Below are 25,144 nucleotides of genomic sequence, written 5' to 3'. Positions count from 1 at the left end.
TATTCAGACCCAACCAAGGAATACGGGGAAGAAAATTAGTTTAAATTTTTTGGGCCATGCAAATTAATTTTTGGTCAAAAGTAAGTATATTTAATGAAATAAAAGAGTGACTCAAAATCACTGAGTAAGTAGTAAGACTAAAGCAAGTTTGGTCATTTTGTAAAATAAGCAATTAAATATTTTAGAAATAAAAGACATAATAATTGAATGTTAAAAACTCATTAGAAGAAAACTTAAAATTCCAGTCATGGTGGCATAACAAGAAGCTGATTTATGATCCTGCCTTAAATATAGAAATTATAAAATGGTACAATATATTGGGTTGTCAGAAAACTCATGACTCATTTTTGCATAGAAAACATAGAAAAAATATGTCCTGACTTTTCCAACAACCCAATATATTATAAACTGTTTTCAGGCATAGGACATAGAAAGAACAGTGGAAAGGGAAACAAGAAGATGAGCCCAAACATTGCTCTGTCTTTCAACATGAATGTAATACAATGGAAAGAAATACCCAAACAAAGCTAGCATTCTCTCTGAGTTGAGGGACCGGAGGTAAAAGCTTGGGGCCAAGTTCAGAATTCAAAGACAAAGCAGCTAGAATTTGTGGGCAGAGTATTTGAGAGCTTCACAGAAAGAGGGCTACAGGAATTTGCAGAGGCTTCCCCTAAGCCTGCACTGTCCAGTACAGGGAGTTACTAACTACATGTGGATATTTAAATAAAAATTTAGCTCCTCAGTTGTGCTAACTACATTGCAAGTAGTCAATAGCCACAATGCCATCATCACAGAGATTTCTGCTGGGCTTTACTGTCTTAAACTCTAGTTGAGTGCTAATCTGTTCATCAATAGTGAGGAAAGCAATCTAAGCCCCTTTTCCTTGTTTCTCCCCCCCCCCCCCCAAAAAAAGGCCATTGAAAAGCAGTAGGCAGAACAGACACTGAAATGCAGGGCCACAAATATTTTGTGCTTCCACTAGTCAGGGCAGAAATACCTCTAACACCTGGGGAATCAAGTAGAATACTTAAAAAGGTATTGCCTCACTAATGGTGCCAAATTAGCACCATGGTGTCCTAGTTTAAAGACTGTCTTACAGCTTTCTAACAAATCAGAAGGACCAAATTATTTCCAAGTCACCAATTCCTAAAACAAAGATTAAATTAAACTCTAGTAGCCAACAGTGCATAATTTATAATGTTGGACATCCAGTCCCAGATTGTCAGGCATACAGAATACAGTTCATATTGAGGAATAAAAACAGTCAATAGAAATAGACCTAGAAATGACACAGATGATAGACTTCGTAGACAGGACATTGTAACAGAATTATTTCATATGTTCAAAGAACTAGAGGAAAGATGGAATATGTTAAATGGAGCTAAAGAATCTATAAAAATGACCCAAAACAAATTTCTGAAGGGGAAAAATGACAGTGTCTGAAGTCAGAAATGTAGTTGACAGAGTTAATAGCAGATAGACATGACAGATAAAGAGAATAGTGAATGTGAAGGCATGAAATAGAAGCAGCCAAAAGGAAACATTAAAAAAATTGAAAATATACAGTGATCTGTGAATAATGAATAAGTAAATGATTAGTGGGATAACAAGAAGCTGTCTAAGAAAACATGTAATTGAAGTCCAGGAATGTAGTGGTAGGAACAGAAAAATTACTTGAATAAAATGAATATTTTCTACATTTAATGAAAACTATAGTCATAAATTCAAAAAGTTCATTAAAGATTTTCTCTTTACCTCTGATTTTAAGTGCTTTAATTATATGTTCTGGTGTAGCTTTCTTTATGATTTCTTGGTTTTGGGTTCTTGGAGCTACTAGAACCCTTGGCAACCCAAAGCAGAAGAATCAAAAAGAGAGCTATAGCAAGGCACATCTTAATTAAATTGTGTAAAAGTAGTGAAGAGATAGTCTTTAGTGCACACAGAAAAAAAATGCACATTATATACAAAGGTATTATGGGCTGAATTTTGCCCCCCCCCCCACAAATGATTATATCGGACCTCTAAGCTACTGTGTCTCAGAATGTGAGTATATTTGGAGAAAGGGCCTTTAAAGAGGCACTTAAAATAAGGCTCTTACTGTGGACCTTACTCTGATATGACTGAAGAGGAAATCTGGACAAAGAAACTCCAAGGGGGCAGAAAGAACCATCTGGGTATAACAAGAAGGTGGCCACTAGCAAGCCAAGGAGAATGACCTTAGGAAAAAATGAAACCTTTTGATTCCTTGATCTTGGACTTTGAGTCTCCAGAACTATGAGAAAATACATTTCTATCGTTTAAAGTCATCTGGTCTGTGATTTTTGTTATAGCAGCCCTAGCAGACTAATGTATAAAGTAAGAATTAAGGCAAACCTTTCATCAGAACCACTGTAAGGCAGAAGATGCTGGAATGATAACTTTAAAGTTCTAAGTAAAAAAACAATAACTGTAACCCCCAAATTGTATACTCAGTGAAAATACCATTCAGAATTGAAGAGGAAAACGTGCAGATGGGGAGCTCTCCAGAGTCAGAAAGTGCATTCATGGTCACTTAAAACTGACAATTAGGAGAAAATTGAGTTATTGCTAAAGGGTAGAGGATTTCTTTTTGTGGTAATCAAATTTTCCAAAACTGATTTTGATGATGGAAGCACAACTCTGAGTATTCTAAGTCATTGAATTGTGCACTTTAAATGGGTGAATTGTATGGTATATGAATTATGTAAGTAAAAATAATGAAGAGAATCAGAAAATAATTAATTTAAAAATAAAACATGCAAGAGCACATAGAATTAATCATCATCAAATACCACTACAAGAAATGTTAAAGGCAGGAGAAAACCATACCAGATGGAAATTTAGATCTACAAAAAATAATGAAGAGAATCAGAAATCAATGTAGAGGGGCCTCCCCGGTGGCGCAGTGGTTGAGCGCTGGGTTGCGAAGCTGCCCGCGGCCTCTGCGGCGCCGGTTCAATCCCTGGCTGCTCCCCGGCCTCCGGGGGAGGGTCCCACATGGCGTGCAGACCTCTCCTGCCGCCCGCTGCTCCCCTTAGCAGTGTATTTCGGTCCTTCTGCCTGCTCTGCTCCCCGCTCTGGCTCTGGTGAATTCTCTCACCCTCCCGCGCTTCTGACTGTACCCAGTGCATGTATAAACAAAACAAACAAACAAATAAATAAATAAAAAACATGCCTCTATAAAAAAAAAAAAAAAAAAAAAAAAAGAAATCAATGTAGAAAATATTAGAAAGTTCTTTTAGTGGAAAAAGAAAAGTCACCAAAGAGACAACTTTTAAAAACAGAAATTATGAAACTTTATTGTGGGATTTATGACATATATAGGAATAAAATGTCTGATTGTGATCGTCCAAAAGGTTGGGGGAGTTGAGATTGAAGTAACTGTTTTCAGATCACAGCATAAGGATTATACTGTTCACATATTTTTATAACATATGTGAAGATATATATTTCTTTTTTTAATTTTTTAAAATATTTATTTATTTATGCATACAAGAATTGGGGTACAGGGCCTCCCCAGTGGCACAGCGGTTGAGCGCTGGGCTGCGAAGCTGCCCGCAGTCTCTGCAGCACCGGTTTGATCCCCAGCCACCAGGTGAGGGTCCCACATGGCGCATAGACCTCTCCTGCCGCCCGCTGCTCTCCTCAGCAGTGTATTTTGTCGGTCTGCCTGTTCTGTACCCCGCTCTGGCTCTGGTGAATTCTCTCACCCTCCCGCGCTTTTGACTGTACCCAGTGCTTGTATAAATTAATAAATAAATCTTTAAAAAAAAGAAAAGAATTGGGGCACAGGCCAGAGGTGTGGGGGGGATGAGAGGATTCACCAGAGACAGAGTAGGAAGCAGAACAGGCAGATTGACTCAAACACGCTGTTGAGGGGAGCAGCAGGCGAGTCAGGAGAGGTCTGCTGCGCCATGTGGGTAGCTCCATGGCCGGGGATCGAACTTGTGCTGCAGTGGCTGCAGACAGCTTCATAGGTTGCGGCTTAATCTCTTGCGCCACCAGGGAGGCCCAGAAGATATATATTTCTTTGAGCTAGACTGATAAAGATGCCTTCCCTGAATCCAAAAGAAATTTTTTAAAAAGGGGGAGGTTATTAATAAGTCAAAATTGAAATATAAAAATACTTAATCTAAAAGACATCTGAAAAAGGGAAGATGAACAGATTTGACAAATAGAAAACAAATAGCAATATGGTTGGCTTAAATGCAGCCTTGTCAATAAATGACATTAAATACAAATGATGTCCACTCTATAATTAATAAGATTATTACTATGAGTGCCTTTAAAGGCAAGCCCAGAGAAATGCTATCTACAAGAAATATACATTAAATTTATATGAAGATACAGATAGGCTAACAGTCAAGGGATGAAGAAGATATGGAAACAATAACTAGAATAAGTAGGAGTTGCTGTATTTCTATTAGATAAGATAGATTTCAGAGCAAGAAATATTACCATGGCTATAAAGGGTTAGTTCATAATAAGGAGAGGATTAACAAAAACTGCTTCTTTAAAATGATTATCAAAATTGATAAAGTTTTAGTCAGACTTACAAAAAAGAGAGTGAACATGTTACCAATATCAGGAATGAGAGATTGAACATTCACTGACAACTCTGTAGCCATTATGAAGATAATGAACACTGCAAACTATTATATTCCAGTAAATTTGATAATTTACATGACATGGACAGGTCCTATAAAATGCATACACTGCTAAAGCATAATAAAAAAGAAACTGAGAACCTGAATAGACCTGTAAGAGCTGTTGAATTTATTTTATATTTTTATATATATTAAAAGAAAAGTTTTTACTGGGAAATATCTCACAGTTTGGTTTGTTTCTTGGTAATGGCATCATTGTGGGGAAGAGTCAGAGGGGGCTGCTAGTCCTTTTCCTTCCCTTTCTTGGCTTTGGCCTTAGCTTGAATTTTTTTATTTTTAAATGAGATGCCATTGTCTTATACCCTTGTTAATGTTTTGACATTATAGGATTTCTCCCCATAACTCTTCTACCACCAAAGCACCCATAGCTCTCAACCGTAGTCCATTGTGCTCACCCCAGCCCTATACCCTTCTTCCCCCATCCCCGCCACTCCCTTGCCATCCCCCTTCCCTCCTGGGTGCCTCAGACCTCAGATCTATGGTCAGCTTTCAAGGGTTGGTTTTAAAGTTTGTCTTTGGCTTTGTTTGGTTTCTTTATTTTCTGCATATTAAGTAAAACCATCCAGTATCTATCTTTCTCCTGACTTACTTCAGAGTATAATTCCTTCTAGCTCCATTCAGCTTGCCTCAAATGGCACGAGTTCATCTACTATAGTATTCCGTTGTGTGTGCAGATGACATCTTGATGCACTCATCTGTTGGGATTTAGGTTATTGCTATATACTGACTAATGCCAGTAGTACTGCAATGAACAGAGGTGTGTGGGTTTCCTTCTGGGTTAGTGTTTTTGTGTTCTTGGAGTAAATGCCTAGTAATGGAATTGCTCTGTCCTATGGCAGATCCGTTTTCAGTTTTTTGAGGACCCTCCACACTCCTTTTTCTAGGGGCTGGACCAGTCTGCGTTCCCACTATCAGTGGAAGAGGGTTCCTTTTTCTCCACACCCTTGCCAGTTCTTGTTTCTGATTTTTCTAACATACACCATTTTTGCTGGTGTGAGGTGGTGTCTCACTGTGGTTTTTATTTGCATTTCCCTGATGATAAGTGGTCATGACCATTTTCTCATGTGCCTGTTGGCCATCTGCATGTCTAAAGATACTGAATTTTAGTTTAAGACTTTCCTACAAAAGAAGTTCCAGGCTGAGATGTCTTCATTGCTAAGGTCTACCAACAATTTCTGGAAGAATTATGTACTATTTCTATATAAATGTTTGAAGAATTTAGAGGAGGGAGCACTTCACAACTCAATTTATGAACCCAGCCTGACAGCAAAACCCAACAAAAATATAAGAAAACTACTGCCCAGTATCCATTATAAACATAGAGCAACAAGGTTTTAGTAAATTGAAGCCAACAATATATGAAAAGAATAATACATTATGACCAAGTAGATTTTATCCTAGTGATTTAAGATTGGTTTAACATTCAAAGCTCAAATAATGTAATTCACTCTATTAACAGACTAAAAAAGAAAATAATGTATGGTGATCTTAAAAGAAGCAGAAAAAGCATTTGAGAAAATTCAACTTTCAACAAATTGGAAAGGTACCTTGTCAATCTGATAGAGGGCGTCTCTGGAGAACCTACAGATAGTGGCATAATTAATGATGAAACAATGAATGCTTTGCCCTTAAGAGCAAGAACAAGGTATGGATGTTTGCTCTCACCACTTCTTTTCAACATAGTAATGACGGTTCTTGTCAGTGCGAAGTACTGACGCACAGACACAGGGAGGGGTGGGGGAATGGGAGGGAGCAACAAAGGAAAAAAGAAAACTTCCTGTTGCACTGGGCAACATCATAGGAAATCACAAGGAGTGCACAAAACTAGGATAATTAAGAAGGTTGCAGGATACAAAGTATATAAAAATAGTGTGTGTGTAGACTAGGAAGAGCAATATAAAATGGAAATTGATGAAACTTTACTTACAAATAGCATAAAAATGTGGAATTCTTAGATCTAAATTTGACAGGACATACAGTTGATATATATATAGAAAACTAGAAGACACTGCTTATTAGAAGATTCAATATTGTTAAGATTTCAGTTCTTCCCAAATGATCTATAAATTCACCACAGTTCCAGTCAGTTGATACACTGACTCTTAAAATTTATCTGGAAACACAGTGTCTGAAATAGACAAAATGAATTTGAAAACAAAGTTCAAAGTTGGAGGATTCAAAATACCTGATTTTAAAACTTATTATAAAGGTTGGGTAATTAAGATAGTGGTATTGGTGTGAAAATACACAAATCAGTAGAAGAGAATAGAAAACTAGAAATAGATCATTGTGTGTATGGTCAATTGATTTTTAGGAGTTGCCAAGGTATTTCATTGGGAGAAAGGGTAGCAGTTGGTTAACCATTGCAAGGGAGGAAAAAATTTTTCCTTCTGCTCTTGTAAGTTTTCAGCTGAGTCTCTAACCAGAGACAGTTTATATCTTATATATATATGGGAGAAACTCATAGATGAGTGATTAAAAGGTTCGGTTAGAACTTGGGTTTATATAGCTAGCATGTTAACAAGGGAACACAAAATTTTTAGAGAAGTGACAAGAATGAAGGAAAACGACCTTGAATCTCCAGGGGTGGCAAATTGTAGGAAGGCAAATACATTGTGAAACTAATGGTAGATAAAAGTTTGTAAAGTTTGTTATATAAACCCCTTTGGTGTCATCTCCAGGCTGATAAGGGTTGTCTCAGGTGGTTAATTTTTATCCTCCTAGTAGAGAAGGGAGGATGACACCTTTGTTAATTTGTTGCCTATTTTTTGGCAGAGAGCTTTTCTTGAACCTGCTTCTCAATTGCTTCTCTCAAAATAATCCTTATGCCAAAGTGGCATAAGGTGTCAAATTCAGCTACCATTCACCACATTAAAAAAAAAAGGGGGGGCCTCCCTGGTGGCGCAAGGGGTTAAGCACCGCACTATGAACCTATCCGCAGCCTCTGCAGCACGAGTTTGATCCCCGGCTGGCCAGGGATCAACCAAATGGTGCAGCAGACCTCTCCTGTCTCGCCCGCTGCTCCCCTCAGCAGTGTATTTTAGTCAGTCTGCCTGTTCTGTTCCCCATTCTGTCTCTGATGAATCCTCTCACCCCCACATCTCCAGCCTGTACCCCAGCTCTTGTATGCATAAATAAATAAATCTTTAAAAAAAATAAAAAACAAAAAGCAAAATAGCTCCAACTTTACTCGACATGGTCAAAAAATAACTCAAAATGGATCATGTATGTAAGGACTAAAATGATTTAATTCTAGAAGAAAACATCTAAGAAAACATTGTGATCACAGAGTAAGCAAAAGATTTCATAAGATGAACACAGAAAGCACAAAGTATAATAGAAGAAAATAGATGAATTTGATTTTATCAAAATAAGCTTTCTCTTTTAAAGACACAGTAGCAAATGAAAATATTAGATTGGCAGAAAATAAAAAATTTAAGAAAATACTTTTATGTGGATTTTATGAAGACCTCACATACTTCAACAATAAGATTTTTACTGATGTTTAAATTTAATTAAAATACAGTCAAGGAGTGTGGACACTGCCAAAGAAGATATGGGCTTGGGAAGTAAGCACATGAAAAAATGCTCAACATAAGTCATAAGGGAAATGCAAATTAAAATCATCAGATTCTATATTGATGAAATTCATATGGAATCACAAAAAACCCCGAATTGCCAAAGCTCTCCTGAAAAAGAAAGAAGGGAATGGAGGCATCACACTCCCAGACTTCAAACTATACTACAAAGCCATAATCATCAAAACTGCATGGTATTGGAACAAGAACAGACATACAGACCAATGGAATCGAATAGAAAATCCAGAAATAAACCCACAGATTTATGGTCAACTAATCTTTGACAAAGGAGCAAAGACTATGCATTGGAGCAAAGAAAGTTTGTTCAATAAATGGTGCTGGGAAAACTGGGTCGCTACATGCAAAAGAATGAAGCTTGACCACTACCTCACACCATACACAAAAATCAACTCAAAATGGATTAAAGAACTAGACATAAGACCTGAAACCATAAAATATATAGAAGGAAATATAGGCAAAACACTACGTGATTTGCACATCAAAGACATCTTTACAGATACATCACCCAAAGCAGTGATAGTGAAGGCAAAGATAAACAGCTGGGACTACATCAAATTAAAGAGCTTCTGCACAGCAAAAGAGACAATAACAAAAACAAAGAGAAACCCCACTGACTGGGAGAACAATTTTGCACCCAACACTAATGATAAAGGACTGATCACAAAAATCTGCAAAGAGCTGATGAGACTCAACAACAACAAAGAAAATAACCCAGTCAAAAAATGGGCAGAAGAGCTAAAAAGAAACTTCTCTGAAGAGGAAATGCAAATGGCCAATAGGCATATGAAAAAATGTTCAACATCACTTGTCATCATGAGATACCATGAGATACCATCTTACACCAGTGAGAATGGCACATATTAAAAAAACTGGCAACAACAAATGTTGGCGAGGTTGTGGAGAAAAAGGAACTCTCCTGCACTGTTGGTGGGAGTACAAACTGGTCCAACCACTATGGAGAGCTGTGTGGAGATTTCTTGACCTACTAAACATAGAGCTTCCATAGGATCCAGCAATTCCACTCCTAGGTATTTACCCAAAGGACACAGAAACATCCATTCCAAAGAGCACCTGCACCCCTATGTTTATAGCAGCACTGTTTACAATAGCTAAACCTTGGAAACAGCCCAAATGCCCAAAAATAGATGACTGGATCAAGAAGATGTGGTACATATATACCATGGAATATTACTCAGCATTCAAAAAAGATAAACACATGCAATTTGCAGCAACATGGATGGCGCTGGAAGGGATCATGCTCAGTGAAATAAGCCAAAAAGAAAAAGAAAAATACCGGATGGTCTCACTCATAGCAGGAATCTAGAAAACTTAAATAAGGGACCAGGAAAATGAATAACTATAAGAAAGTGAAAATCAAAATCAACAAAAAACTATGAACCAGAGATACTTTTTGGGGGGTGGGGGGCGGGAGGGGAGGTATTGGGGTCAGAATGGGGGGGTTGCAATTGTATGGGGAATATAAAAATAAAATTTATTATAAAAAAAAATCATCAGATTCTACTACACAACTATTAGAAGACTAACTTTAAAAAAGTATAACCATATCAAATGTTGGTGAGGATGTGGAGCAACTGGAACTCATATGTTACTAATGGCCATGTGAGGTGGTATAGCCACTTTGAAACGTGTTAACTTTTTAAAATTAACAATTCATTTATCATAAAGATACAGCCACTCCACCTCTGAAATGAATCCATATGTTCACATCAAGAGTTGTACTGAATTTTTATATGAACCTGTTTGTAATCATTAAAAATTGCTAATGACCTAGCTATTACTCATCAGGTAAGGAGATAAATTGTGATTTAGCTGTAGAATGGGGTACTGCTCCATTACCAAAAAAAAAAAAAAAAAAGAACAATCTGTTTACACACTAGTACATTGCATTATAAAACTTGACAGTTTAAAAAAATTATTTGACAATCTGTTGAGAGTGACAATAGTATTTCTTTGTCTTTGTTTGCATTTTCCTGATTACTAATAGAAAATGTGTTTCTTCTATTATTTGCCTTTGCATTTCTACTTTTGAGTCTTTGCCAACTTTGCTTTTGTCTTTTTGGTTTATAATTATTTGAATATACTGAGTAAGACCATTTATTTGTCATACATGTAATAACATTTTTTCGATCTATAATTTATCTTTTAACTGTTTATGATTTTAAATTGTATAGCAGTTTTAAATTTTAAAATAATCAAACATAACTTTTTTTTCTGCTTTGTACTTCTAGTTCTTACTTGAGAAATCCTTCCTTATGAAAATCATGTGTTTGCATCTAAAAATTTTAAGGATTTGCTTTTCATGTGTAGGCTTTTAATCCACCTGGAATTTATGTTTGTGTATGGTATAAATACGGCTCTTGTTTTTCTCTGTGTGAATAATGAGTTGCCCCAGATAATTTACTATTGAATATTAATTATGCCTCCTCTAATATGATCAGATTTGGGGATATGTTTGAGTCTGTTGTCTTCCATTGGTCTGCTCAATTTCCATGATTAATATATAGAAAGCCTGCAACTAGTAGAGCAGATGTCTCTGCTTTGTTGATTTTATTCAAACTCCACTGACACTTTTTTGTTGAAATTACATTGAATTTATAGATTAACATGGAGAGAACTGGTTTCTTTGCAATATTGAGTCTTCCCAGCCAGAGGTATGATATATAAACTCCATTATAAAAACTCCATTTGTTTGGGTATTTAATATCTTTCATTAACATTTTATAATTTTGAAAGATTTTTTTTCTATTATTAGATTTATTCCTAGATAGTATTGGTTGTTATTCCTAGGTAGTATTGGAACTCTTTTTCTATGAGAGTTCTAGCTGTTAGTGTTATGGTTGATGAACCAGTGTTGATACATTATTATTAACTAAAGTTTATGCTTTATGTTGGGTTTCATGCCTTGTGATACATAGTTACAGGTGGTATATCCACTATTAAAGTGTAATGTTACGTGTCGACTGTTAAACTGCCATGCAAAATAGTTTATTCCATTAGAAAACCAGTAGTTTGCTTTTAACCTTATATATATCATTATGTTTGAAATGAGTTTCTAATTTATTTGTTCAGTCTTTTAATTGGCATTTTTAGGCCATTTTTATTTAATGTAGTATTGATAAGTTTAGATTTAGGTTTACCATCTCGTTTTTCTTTGTCTTCCTAATTTTTAATCCTCTGATGATTTTCTTCTCCCACCTTTTTAGTATTAATTTAAATTTATTAGGTGTTTACTACAATTGTTTTGCTTAAAACAATTGTAGTAAACACCTAATAAATTGAAATTTGGTGATTTCATTGTTTTGCAAACCTTACCATGTGTAGTTACACAAACCTCGGTGGTATGGCCTATTACATACCTATGCTTTTTATTTTTTTTTAATTTTCTTGCATAGTTGGTACTTTTGTAATTGTTCCCTTTAGGTGCAGACCCCCGGGCCCCTACCATGCTCCCCTAGGTCTCCTCCCCTGTTTAGACCACTCCGACCCTCCCTCACTGCATGCCCTGGGTCTATGCTTGGCCGGGTGGCCTTGTCCTTTCCCAGGAGCTTTGGCCAATTCCAAGAAGAGAACCTGTGCTCCTGGACTGTGGGGTCCAGGGTCCCCAGGCTGCCAGGGTCCCCAGGAGCCGCCAGGGGGCCATGGTACATGCAGACTGTCATTGACTGAAACGTTGTTAAACCATTCATGACTCGGTCTCTTTGTGTAGTGATTTTAGTGGTGCTTTAGGGATGCGTCTCTTTTTCAACACACATACCCCTAACTTTTAATGGTCAACTTAGTGTTTTGCCATTTCAGGTGGAGTGTTGAAATGTTGCCACCATGTAGCTTACTTTCCTGTCTTCCCTAACTCTAAGGCACCACCTATAATATCCATTATTTCATATAGTTACAGTGTTGCTACCTCCCTGTAGCTCTTAAAAATTAAGACCTGAAGGTAATTTCTAAGTCTTTGTCCCAGAGCTATACATATTTTCAAAAACTATTCTTCTTTTTGCTGTCCTTTGTACCACTTCTTTTAATCTATTTATCTTTGCCCTCGTCCTTATATTCTATTCTCATCCTTTTTCTTTTTCTTTTTTTAAGATTTTGTTTATTTATTTTCACAAGAACCGGGGTATAGGCCAGATGCGCGGGAGGGTGAGAGGATTCACCAGAGACAGAGCAGGGAGCAGAACAGACAGATAACCAAAATACACTGCTGAGGGGAGCAGCGGGCGGGACAGGAGAGGTCTGCCACGCCATGTGGGACCCTCGCTGGCCAGCCGGGATTGAACCAGTGCTGCAGAGGCTGCGGACAGCTTCACAGCACTGCACTCAACCGCCTGCGTTGAGGGGAGGCCCTATTCTCATCCTTTTCATCAGTTCTGTCAGTAAGTTTACTTCATAGTTTCTCATGACCCCATTTTATTTTTTTATTTTTTAAAGATTTATTTATTTATTTATACAAGCACTGGGTACAGTCAGAAGTGCGGGAGGGTGAGAGAACCCACCAGAGCCAGAGTGGGGAACAGAACAGGCAGACTGACGAAATACACTGCTGAGGGGAGCAGCGGGCACGGCAGGAGAAGTCTGTTGCCATGTGGGACCCTCGCTGGTGGCCGGGGATCGAACCCGCACTGCAGAGGCTGCAGGGCCAGGGATCAAACCGGCACTGCAGAGGCTGCAGGCAGCTTTGCAGCCCAGTGCTCAACAACTGTACCACCAGGGGAGGCCCCATGACCCCATTTTACAGCCAATGTTTTCTCCCCATCTTTTTGGATGTGGGAGAAAGAACAGACACTAGTATCCTGTATTTCCTCTGGAAAGAAAATTCTTTGTAACTGTGTTTGGTCTTAGTTTCTAAGGTCCAGCTTAGTAGCTTGTAGACAAAGGCCAGCTATCTGGCTAGGTTGCTTTGCAGGTGAGAAAAATGCAAAATATATTTTTTCATTTTCTGTGGATGAAACCATTTATTTAATGCCATATTGCCTCATTTTGCAGTAAGAGTGTTTTTAATGTTATTACAATGCCATGATGAACATTTTTGTGTGTTCTAAATCCTGAAGTAGAGTTAATGGGTCAAAGGCAAAGCAAATTTAAGAGTGAATTTTTAACTGAATAATTCCAACCTGTTATTCTCTAATAATGTTCTTTTTGGACATCTCAACATATGCAGTAGGAAAGAACTGCTGCTGTGTCTTTAAAAGCTATCCTCAGAGCAGTGTGGAGGCTGGCATGTCACCGAAGTGCTTGAATGAGAGCTAGAAGAGAAGGTGGGAGGGGTGCTCTTGCAGCCTCTGTGTGTGTGTGTGCTTGTGTGTGTGTGTGCGTGTGTGTGTATGTGTGTGTGTGAGAGAGAGAGAGAGACAGAGAGACAGAGAGAGAATGAGAGAATGTGTGTGTGTGTTGTGTGTGTGCGAGAGAATGTAACTGCTGGCAGAGCTCTAGGTGACATCCCTCTGAACAGCTGGGCCATGGTCTGCTTCAGAGCTGCTTGTCAGAGCAATTAGCTTACTGGAGACGCTGCAGCAAGGATCAGTAGCGTTTCATTCAAGGGTGAAGGGGCGGGAGGGATTGTGGGCAGTGGGGAAGAGGCACAGGTTTCCCAGAAGGAATTTCTTCCGGCAAAATTCCGGCAGAATAGATTCTTACAATGAGGTCTCCATTAATAATATGAGCTTGCTGTTGGTTTAAGTGCAGATCCATCTGGGGTGAGTTTGGATCATTTTCTTTCTTTATTTAAAAGTCCTTGAACTCCACTGAGCTAAAAGATAGGTATTTTTTGCAACTTGGTAAATTTAATTGTATAATACACACTAGGGAAATTAGGGAATTTTTAACTGTTAAATTTTGTGAGGATTTTGTTGGCATTTTCATGTGCTCCTGTTTATCTTTAAAATATTTTTAAAATTAGGTTTGCTAGAACTTTCACCCTGTTCACATCCTACCTCTTCCATGGTTATTTCAAGCGGTGCTTCATTCAGATTTAGCTTATGAGAATAGTGGTGATTTCTGTTCCCTTTGGTGATGCTGGTGACGCACATTGCAGGAAGCAGGGGATCCCCTATAAATATCCTGCACTGTGTCATTTCACAGCTGTCTGCACCCGGCTGGTGAATATGTCTCTGTGTCCTGTGTCTTTATGTAACTGACCCCTCGTCTTTAAATGCGATAAAAAGAAATGTGTCTCTTTTCCTGTATCTAGGAAGCTTTTTTGATTATGAAGATCTTAGGAGGAATTTGTTCAGCCTTTTTAACTGAAACATGTTTTTTGACATGTTGAGATTGTCAAGAATTTCTGTGGGTCTGCTGCTGCCTATTTCGGATGACTCGTTTGTTTTTTATAACTGACTTGTTTTTGCTTGCTGGCCTTGGTTTCTAAAGAGTGCAGAGATGGGATTCCCTCTACCTCCAGTGACGTAGTGATTTTGTTTGCAGTATTTTTCTTCTGAAGGGAGGGGACAGAGAAGGAAGAAGAAAAATCCATCTGAAGCGGTGCGTTGTCCTCTCTATACCTTAATGATAACTGGGTACCATTGAGCAGGGCTGAAGCTAAAGTGGGCTGTTGTTAATGATAGGGGTGCTGTTTTGCTTCTTTCCTTTTATTATAGACCCTGGGCAAAGTCAGGATGACTGAAGCAGGGCGCCTGGGTTAACCCTGTATGTCTTGCTGCTAATGAATTCGACCTATTGGTTTTTTTTCTAAATGTGGACTGAAAGGACTCGTGCAGGTTTCCGGAATGCAACATCCATTCCAGACTGGATTTTGAAATTTGGAATCTTTCTACTTTATATGCTGTGGTTCTGAGCAGGCTTTTTGTATGCCGTTTCTCATACTTGACATATAGGGAGTTATATAAAATCCCTTGCCACTGTAGTTGGAGAAAACCTCATCTTAAATATATGAAGTTAAAGCTTTTAAGAAGCAATTGTTAGATAGACTCTAAGGTGTGACCCTAACTTAGCTCTCTCCGGTTGAAGTGTTGGGGCTTCCAGTTCTTCATGCAACTCCATTTTAATACAGCTCGTCTTGGAGGGCTGCCTGCTGCGGTTGCTATGAAAAATTCAATAGACTGGATGGAGCCTGAGGAGATTTAAGGTTTGCCTGTCTGTGGATGGTTTGTATAGCCCGTGTACAGAAGTGCCTTTACGAACTTACTGGTTTATTTTCTCTCCTGTATTCTCTGTTTTGTTCTTTGCATTAATTTATTCTAAGTTCTGTGTTACGTGAGGAGGGTAATGTCTGTTTTTCAGTTTACATTGTGCTTTTCTGTTGTTTCTGATAGTTCAGTTATATTAATATTACGGTCATAAGTATTTCAGACTCATGAAATTCTAATTTTATTTGGGGAGAAGTAAAGGGAAAATAAGGACAATTAATCCTAGTGTAAACCAAGAGCTTTTCAGAAGAATAACCTATTTAGAAACTTGCCAGAGCCTGGAGCTGTAAGGGTTAAGAGAAATTCCATTGCATCCTTGCATCTTGACATTGCAGCAAATATGTGGATAATTTCTTGCTAGCTTTTCAGGAAACCCCTGTGGTGGACAACCCTCATTAATGGTTGCTGGGAGACTGCTCTGACGTCACTGGAGCAGTTCCCCGTCTGCAGCGAGGACAGGAATAGCCTTTGAGGGGGAAGAAAACTGCTGTGAAATTAAAAGATGATGGTTTTGTTAACTTGGTTTTCCTTCCATTTGGGAGTGGGTGGGATAGACTAAAGTCTTTCTTAAGTGTTTCAGTGATTAGCAAAGGAAAAAATTACTAAGAGGTGTTTTTATTTCAACTGAAAATGCCTATTTTTTTAATCTTTGTTTTTTAACCATCAAGGTTTTAAAAAAGGTCAAGGAAAGAAAAACTGTTGAAAGGCCATAGAGAAGTAAGATTTCAGTTTCTTTTTATCCTTCCTTTTTTTCACCTTTTTTTAAAGAATAAGGAGAAGTAAAAGGTGGTTAGCATCACCCTTTAGCATAATTAAAAATGTGATATATGTTGGAAGAAACCTGACAAAAATGGGTAGGGACTGTTTCTGTGCCTAAAAGTTACTCTACCTTCTTTTCTCAGATCTTCTCTCCTCGCCCACCCACACCCACTGTCATATTGTTTTGTAGGAACTTCCTTTTTGGAAAAGCCTTTGAGGCTAAAGGCTTGGAGTCTGGCCATGAATTGCTGGAATTCAGATACTAGCTATGCCAGTCGCCAGTTCTGTGACCTTGGACAAATTAACCTGTCCAATTCTTATATGTAAAATATAATATGAAGTGAAGATAACATTACCCATCCCTTAAAGTTGTTTTGAAGATCAAAAGAGTTAATACATGTAAGTCCTTTAAGATAGCTCCTGTCATCTTTTTTTTTCTCTTTTTCCTTTCTCTTATTTTTTTTTAATTTTTATTTTACATATTTTTACATCATTTTTCATTTTTGCACAATGTATGCATTTTCATCTTGGTTATAGTTCCCATATCATTCCCACCCCGCCTTGTTTTGATTGTACTCCCTCCTCCCACCCCCCCCATAGTGTGTCTCTGGTTTATAGTTGCTTGTTGATTTTGATTTTTACTTTATTATAATTAGTCTTTTTCCTGGTCCCTTATTTAGGTTTTCTAGATTCTTGCTATGAGTGAGACCATCCGGTATTTTTCTTTTTCTTTCTGGCTTATTTCGCTGTGTATGATCCCTTCCAGCTCCATCCATGGTGCTGCAAATGGCATGAGTTTACCTTTTTTGATTGCTGAGTAATATTCCATTGTATATATGTACCACATCTTCTGTGGAGCACCTGTCATCTTAAAGTCTTACTTAGCATTAGCCATTATTACTAATATTTAGAAATGAAATAGGGGAGATAGTATGATAACTTCATAGTATGCATACTTTAGAGATCACCTGTAATTTTTGAAAAAGTCAAGAGAAACTGTTGAGCCATGTAGTGTATTTAGTTTTAAAATGAGGGCCTCCCCGGTGGCACAGCAATTGAGCGCTGGGTTGCGAAGCTGCCCACAGCCTCTGCGGCGCCGGTTCGGTCCCCGGCTGCTCCCTGGCCCCCGGAGGAGGGTCCCGCATGGCGCGCAGACCTCTCCTGCCGCCTGCTGCTCCCCTCGGCAGTGTACTTCGGTCCTTCTGCCTGCTCTGCTCCCCGCTCTGGCTCTGGTGAATTCTCTCACCCTCCCGTGCTTCTGACTGTACCCAGTGCATGTGTAAACAAAACAAACAAACAAATAAACAAATAAATAAAACGTGCCTCTATTAAAAAAATTTAGAAAAACTTTAAAAAAAACTGTTTAAAATGAATATAAGTATAATCTAAATATATAAGCTTAAAATTGACATAGTTGATCCTCTCAAGAAGCATTTCTTTTTTTTTATTTATTTTTATTTATTTATTTTTATATATAGAGGCATGTTATTTATTTATTTATTTGTTTGTTTGTTTTGTTTATACATGCACTGGGTACAGTCAGAAGCGCGGGAGGGTGAGAGAATTCACCAGAGCCAGAGCGGGGAGCAGAGCAGGCAGAAGGACCGAGGTACACTGCTGAGGGGAGCAGCGGGCGGCAGGAGAGGTCTGCGCGCCATGTGGAACCCTCCTCCGGTGGCCGGGGAGCAGCTGGGGATCGAACCGGCGCCGCAGAGGCCACGGGCAGCTTCGCAACCCAGCGCTCAACCACTGCGCCACCGGGGAGGCCCTCAAGAAGCATTTCTAATTGAAGGCTTACAGGCCAATTTACAAACACATTTTCATAGATCAGCAGCTAGTTTTTTCTTTCTTAGGACATCGTTGCTCTTTTGGTTTATGTCGATGATGGTTGGTTGATTGGTTTATTATTTTTTGTTTTTTACCTTCTATCATTGGTTCTGGACTACTTGGAAATCTTAGGATACTTTCCTTTGGTGTCCACCTCTGAAATTTTTTCTTGTGCTTTTCTCCATGTGAATGATGTGGTAATATTAGTCCTTCTTTCTCCATATACTTGTGAGAGTATGAGATCTATATGAAGTACTATAAAGACTCCTTAAATTCACTAATTTTAAAAAATCTAGGATCTTAAATAAACCAAATAGACCAAATCACAAACAACTACTAACAAACTACCGAGTATCTCCATGTGTTTTTACCTTTTTTTTTTTTTTTTAATTTCATATTAGAGCCTAAGATTGTCATTCTAATGTGGTTTTTGAGGTTTCACCTTCAGGTTGACCTTAAACTACCAACATACAGGAACAAGAGCTCTAAGGTGTGTAACAAAGGCAGGGAGACTCCCCTTGTAACTTTATCCTTCTTCCCTGTTAATTGTCTTAGACTAATATGTCTTATGGAGTATGGGGTGCATCTTCTCTGGTGGAACATGTAGGGAGAGAAAGTTAATATCGTTAAATGGGGGCATGAGTTGAAGAAAAAGAAAAGAAGTACTGCTCTGTTGATTATATTTCAAGTCCAGGCACTACCTTTGGATTGTGCTAAGTGGATATTATAAGTGGCTTGGAGAATAGTTGAGAAATTTACAAGGAGATGTATGACTGTCCTTACTCCTTTTAACTAGAGTAAACCAAGAGGGACATTTTTTATCTCCAAAATTCTTGAAAGCACATATCCTAGGGAATTGATAAAAAAAGATTTAGGTGCAAAGATGATCATCACAGCATTATTTCATTATAAAAATTTAACAGCTTCCTTAATAGCCAATAATAGAACAATGGTTAAATAATTTATAGCATATATGTGCAGTAGATTATTAGATAGTTATTAAAATGATTTTGTGTAAGTATTAATGGAAGAAATGGTCACAGTTTTAGTAGTAGAAGGAAAAGCACGGTGTAAAAATGTTCTATATAATATAAATTACATTAAAAATATTAAATTTGAAAACATTCAGTATGGATATGAACAAATTCCATACAAATATGGAAACAAATTTAGAAAAATATCTCTCAAAACATTGCTATTATTAATAACTATCTCTGATAATAGTTACAGGTTATGGGTGAGAAATTTTCTTCTCATAATTGTGTGTGTAAAGCCTATTGTAGTTTTCTGATCATAAAACAATTTAAAAAATCTAATCCCTTCTGTTAGTATGTGAAAGTAAAATTTCAGACTGTGTTAAAGTGAAGATAAATGTGATTACCTATATAAATTCTGAGCATAGTATTTGGAGTACCAAAAATTCTCAATAAATGATAGCGGCTGCTATTATTTGACAAAGATCATCTCCTGTCATCAGTGCCTAGGGCTTTCATATTAGGAGGTAATGTCCCTGAGAAAATACCCAGTTTGTGCAGCTTCTTGTCTTTCTGAGGTCAGTAAATATGCTGTCCTTCTATATAGATTAGCCCAGGATCTTAAAAAATAAAAGCTGAAAAGGTTGGAGAATGAGAATGAACTGTTTTGGTTTTCTCTTTCAAAGATATAGAGGAGGGGCCTCTCCGGTGGTGCAGCAGGTTGAGCACTGCACTGTGAAGCTGTCCGCAGTCTCTGCAGCACGGGTTCAATGCCTGGCCAGCCAGGGAGAAACCCACATGTCATGGCAGACCTCTCCTGCCTCGCCTGCTGCTCCCCTCAGCAGTGTCCTCGGTCCATCAGCCTGTTCTTCTCCCCGCTCTCTGGTGAATTCTCTCACCCTCCCGCGCCTCTGACCTGTACCCCAGTTCTTGTATAAATAAATCTTTAAAAAAAAAAAAAGATAAAGAGGAAATCGGTGTACAGAGGGGCCTAGTAGTGGTAATTTTCTTTGCAGTGGTCTTTTTTTTACTTTTAATATAACTTGTGACTCCCGCTGCAAGGTGCTGCTGTTCCCGCCTTCCACCCCCGTCTGTGGTGTCTGGAAGAATTCTTGGGAAATTTGAAACCTTTTCTTTGTTCTAAGAATCTCTGGAACTCATGTTATTTTTGATTTCTCATGTTATTTTGCTCTTATGGGTCCCTTGGAACTCAGCAGTGACAAAAGAGATGCAGACGTCTCTCTGCTTTAGACTTGTTTGGGACTGAGGCGTGCATGGCAGAACTACAGTTCCACACTCAGCATGGAAAAGACACACTGAACATGCACTGGGAGCTGTTCTTGCTGGACACTAGTGTCATATGTTCTGAACATCTGACTGTTGTTCATATTCACTATAGTTCTTAAAAGAAGTAACTTCTACAATGAATATATGGTCAGTAAAGAGCAAAAAAAGAATGACTGTGTCTCTTAACACCATGGCTTTTGCGCCTGAGACCATTTTCTCTTCTATAATACACAATAATGTAATGTACTTAATGGCACTGAATTGTGTACTTAAAAATTATTAAAATGATAATTTTAAGTTATATATATACTTTACCACAATTTAAAAAAAAAGCAAAACCACAACAGTGTAAGCCAATAAAGTTTCCAAACAAATTTGACCCTCTGTCCACTTCTCAGCATTTACTTACCCCATATCCCAGAAGGCGGAGACCACAGTTGCTTATTGCATGCATAGATATAACATCAGCTATTGATGAAAAGCATGCCAGGAAAGGGATGTCATATGTCAAGTGAATTTTAGAACATTAATAAGCACAGCAGGAGAGTGGTTGTTTTTTTTTTTTTCTTTCTTGTTTAGTTTGTAATTATCTTGTTTCCTCTTTGCTTCAAGGAGATCTGCAGTGAAGAAGGAACGGGGGCATATGGGATATGAATGGCAAATCTATGTATTATTTCTTCATTTGGCCATGGCAGTTTTTCTCTCTAAGCCTAGCAGGTGGTGGTAAAGGGAGTGTAGGGAAGAGAACAGATAGAGAACTCCAAGTATGGCATGAACTAATGCTGATGTTTGAAAATATGCAGAATAAGAGCATGAGATCTATGGATTTTGATGCTGATTTTAATTTTCAAAAAAAAGTTATGGGAAAACGACAAAGATTAGCAGACAAATTAAAACTTTCTCTGTATTGTGGTAGGGAAAAGGTCCATGTTGTGATTTTGTTTAGGCAGTATTCCTCTTCTACTGATTCCTCAATTTATCCTGGCATTGGTTTTTCATAGTTCAAAGATTCCTGAATTTCTCAACTGAAATTAAACAAGGGAAAATCTCGAGTTTTTGGAATTCTTTATTTGCATAGGCTCGTTGACATTGCTATTTACTTTTACCCCCTGCTGTTCATTTCCAGTATATCAGAATGGCAGTATTTCTTATTTGTAGAGACTGTTCTTTGAGTATATTTGTAGCTGTGTCTGTGGGAAATATTTTGGTATTTTTTAAAGCGGAAGGAATTTCATCTTGTAGCTCTTAGTGATGGAGCCTGTTGCCATGGAGTTCTGGACCAGATTGGCTGATCCAGGGGCCAATGAGCAGATAGAACACAAATGCATCATCATTTAACCTTGCAGAATTCATTTATTCGGTGATGTATTACATTAATACCTTAATTGTATATAGAGCTGTGAAATAAAATGTTCCCAGAATGGTGTAAGGTGTTTTTCTCCTCTCTTTCAAAATTTGCTGTTTAATATAAACACTGTAATAATACATTGTCTTCTGAATGTAATTTGATTGGGAGAAGACATGGTAGGAAACACCTATCACCTGTCTGTGAATCGTCAAGCTCTGCTGCAGTCAGCTGGACTTGTGCCAGTCTAAGTCAAATTCTGGTCTTTTAGGCCAGAGGAGATTTGTCTTTATCGCTGAAGCTGCCTTACGCATTTTGGTAGCTTTAAAGCTGAATCTGAAATTGGGAGCTTTTTTCTTGCTTGTTTTTCCTTCTTTCTGTTCTGCTTCGATGTGGTAGATCCCAGTCAATGTTATATTTGCACACCGTTTGGTTGGAAGTTAGATACTTAGTGGGGAGTAACCTCTAGGTTTCTCCTCTTCACCTCTCTACCTTTTTCATATTCATTGACATACGTCTGGGAGATTTCACTTAGCTCGGTGTTAGTTCCTTGTCATAGCAGATCATAAAATGGATCTTCTCCTGTACCTTATTCCTATAGAGATGAGAATGGTTCATTCATTCATTCATTCATGGTTCATTCAGTAGAAAACTCCCCCTCTAGATCTTGTAAGTGAGAGATGTCAAGAGTATTGTGTTTCTCTGTTTACATTTTACATCAGGAAAACTTGAGAAGTTAAGATGGATCTTGTTCTTTTCTACAATGTTGTATTTGGTTCTTTACATTTTTGAAGGATTAGAAGAGACTTCAGAAAGAGTTCCATGAGTTTGTTCCACTCTTGAGGTATTCGAGTCTCTATCAGTGAGATGTGAACTTTTATTATACTGATGCCTTCTGTCTCATAGGGAAAGAAAACAAACTTCAAATTCATCTTCTAAGCAAAGAGGAGCAAAAAGTCTATTTGGTATCTGATTAAGTAACTTTGTGGGAGAGATCTTAGGAAAGTGGGCCAGTAAGTATTTGGGGTTTTGTAATTTTAGTTAATGTAATCAGGTAAAGGCTTATTGAGGTGACCATAAGTAAAAGCTGGAAAAGAGTGACAGATAAGCAAGTCATGCAGTTTCCTGAGAGATCATTCCAGATGGAAGGAACAGTAAAAGCAATTATCCTAAAGTAGGTTTAAGGTACAGGGAGGAGTTAGTGTGACTAGAACTTCCTAAGTGGGGGGAATCCTAAGAGATGGGGTCAGAGGACAAATGACTGGTCAGACGTTTTGTAGCCTTGTAGGTCATTTTAAGGACTTTGACTTTTGTTCTGAGTGAGATAGGGAGCTACTGCGGGGTTTTGAACAAAAATGTAACATGATCTGAAAATGTTTTCATACAATTACTCTGGTTGCTATGTTTACAAAATACTATAGGGGCGCAAGATTAAAAGCACAAAACCAGTTAGAAGACCATTAATCAGTCAGCCAGGAGAGGACAGTGGCTCGGACCAGTTGGTAGCAGTGGAGGTGTAGGAAATCATCAGGTTTTGGATTTGTTTTGAAATTAGAGCCAACAGGATTTGCTTCCTATTCATATTGAGCTTCAGTTTATCTTCTATGAAAGAGGTATGATAGTATCTGCTGGTAAAGCATTTAGCTTTACAATGAAGTGATCAGTGAAAAAAATTCTAGATGTGAGTCATTCTTAGGATCTGAGCCATCAAATATTGTGTGTGTGTGTAACACTTGACCAGCTGTATGGGTAGCAGTCTGAAGGAACTGGCCACTCTTCATCCATTCATTTCTACCCTTAAAAGCCTATGCTTACCCCTTTATCACATATTAGAGTTCTTTCTTTAGGAAGAGTCATTTATCTACATTGACTTTTTTTTTAGGATTTATTTTTTATTTATACAATAGCTGGGGTACAGGCCAGAGGTGTGGGAGGGTGAGAGAATTCACCAGAGCCAGAGTGGAGAGAACAGGCAGACTGACGAGGTACACTGCTGAGGGGAGCAGTGGGGAGACAGGAGAGGTCTGCGCACCATGTGGGACCCTTGCCGGCGGCCGGGGATCGAACCGGCACTGCAGAGGCTGCGGGCAGCTTTGCAACCCAGTGCTCAACCACTGCGCCACCTGGGAGTCCCTGAGACTGTAGACTTTTTAATAGAACCTTACAGGCAGGAAGGGAATGGCAGAAGATATTTAAACTACTCAAAGAACAAGATTTCCAGCCTAGAATCCTTTGCCCTGCAATATTAGTATTCAGTACAGAAGGAAGGATAAGGAGCTTCACAGGAAAGCAAAATCTAAAAGAATTTTTCAACACCAGCCACACAGAAAGAAGTGCTACAGGGGGTTATAAAGCTGCAGACCAACAAGTAAGAGGTAACTGACAACTAAATTATACAACGTGAAGGAGAAAAGTAGCAATGCGGCCCATTTGAATGAATTTGAGACCAGGCATTCCAATGGCCCACATGTATAGTGCATCATATTCTAATACCTCAGCAGAACCTACAAACAGAAGTCGGTAAAAGTAACACATAATACCATGGAAATGGAACCTAAACAAAACATAAAAGAAGGATGTCAAAAAATGAAAAGATATAGAAAAGCTAAAACAACAGCAAATACGATGGCAATAAGCCATTATGTCTCACTAATCACTTTAAATATAAATTGCCTGAATTCACCAGTTAAAGTCCAACTTTCTGCTGTTTATTGGAATCCATTCTACCAACAAAGACAAGCACAGACTTAGAATTAAAGATGGAAGACAATCCTACAAGCAAATAGCAAAAAAGTCAGTAAGAGCTGTACTTGTATCAGATAAAATACATTTCCAATTTACAAAGTTAAAGGAGACAGACGTTAGGTTATGGTTAAGGGCCTAATATAATAACAAGGAGACATAGCACAAATACATATGTGCCAAATGATGACACACCAAAATAATAAGACAATTACTAACAGAACTAAACCAAGAGATTAACAATAACACAGTAATACTAAGAGATTTTAATACTTCACTTACTGCTGTTGGCAGACAGGAGACAGAATGGAAAATAGCCTTGAAGAGGAGTTTGACCAAATACACTTAACAGATATCTACCAAACAGAACACTGAAACCCAAAACTACTGTGTACATGTTGTTTTCAAGTGCACAGGAACATTTTCAAGGACTACACAAAAGATCAGTGAAACTGAGAGTTGGTTCATTGGTACTATATAGATGAACTTTTAGCTAGGCTAGCAAAGAAGAAAGAAAACATTAATATAAACAGACTCAGGGCCTCCCCTGGTGGCGCAGCGGTTGAGCTCTGGACTGCGAAGCTGCCTGCAGCCTCTGCAGCACCGGTTCAATCCCCGGCCGCCGGCGAGGGTCCCACATGGCGTGACAGACCTCTCCTGCCACGCCCGCTGCTCCCCTCAGCAGTGTATTTCGGTCCATCTGCCTATTCTGTTCCCCGCTCTGGCTCTGGTGAATTCTTTCACCCTCCCACGCTTCTGACTGTAC

At 38.3% G+C, this 25,144-nt stretch overlaps 1 protein-coding gene across 13 annotated transcripts in view; it reads left to right on the top strand.

Moving 5' to 3' along the window:
• R3HDM2 (R3H domain containing 2) overlaps positions 1-25,144 on the top strand; it is a 124,366-nt gene that overhangs the window by 46,231 nt on the left and 52,991 nt on the right. For 10 of the 13 annotated variants that reach the window (XM_037515046.2, XM_054696726.1, XM_054696730.1 and 7 more), the window contains one exon: positions 6,145-6,330. The exons of 2 other annotated variants lie outside the window; for them this stretch is intronic. The gene's annotated coding sequence lies outside the window, so the exon portion shown is untranslated. Of the gene's footprint in view, positions 1-6,144; positions 6,331-10,903; positions 10,957-25,144 lie in introns of all 13 variants that reach the window. One more of the 13 variants, XM_037515048.2, reaches the window with a different exon arrangement.

Source organism: Talpa occidentalis, unplaced genomic scaffold (genome assembly GCF_014898055.3).
Source record: "Talpa occidentalis isolate TD23 unplaced genomic scaffold, MPIMG_talOcc4v2.1 talOcc4.16, whole genome shotgun sequence".
In the NCBI taxonomy this organism is placed as follows: Eukaryota; Metazoa; Chordata; class Mammalia; order Eulipotyphla; family Talpidae; genus Talpa; species Talpa occidentalis.
Note: the sequence above shows the minus strand (reverse complement) of the source record. Positions and strands in the feature narration are given on the sequence as shown.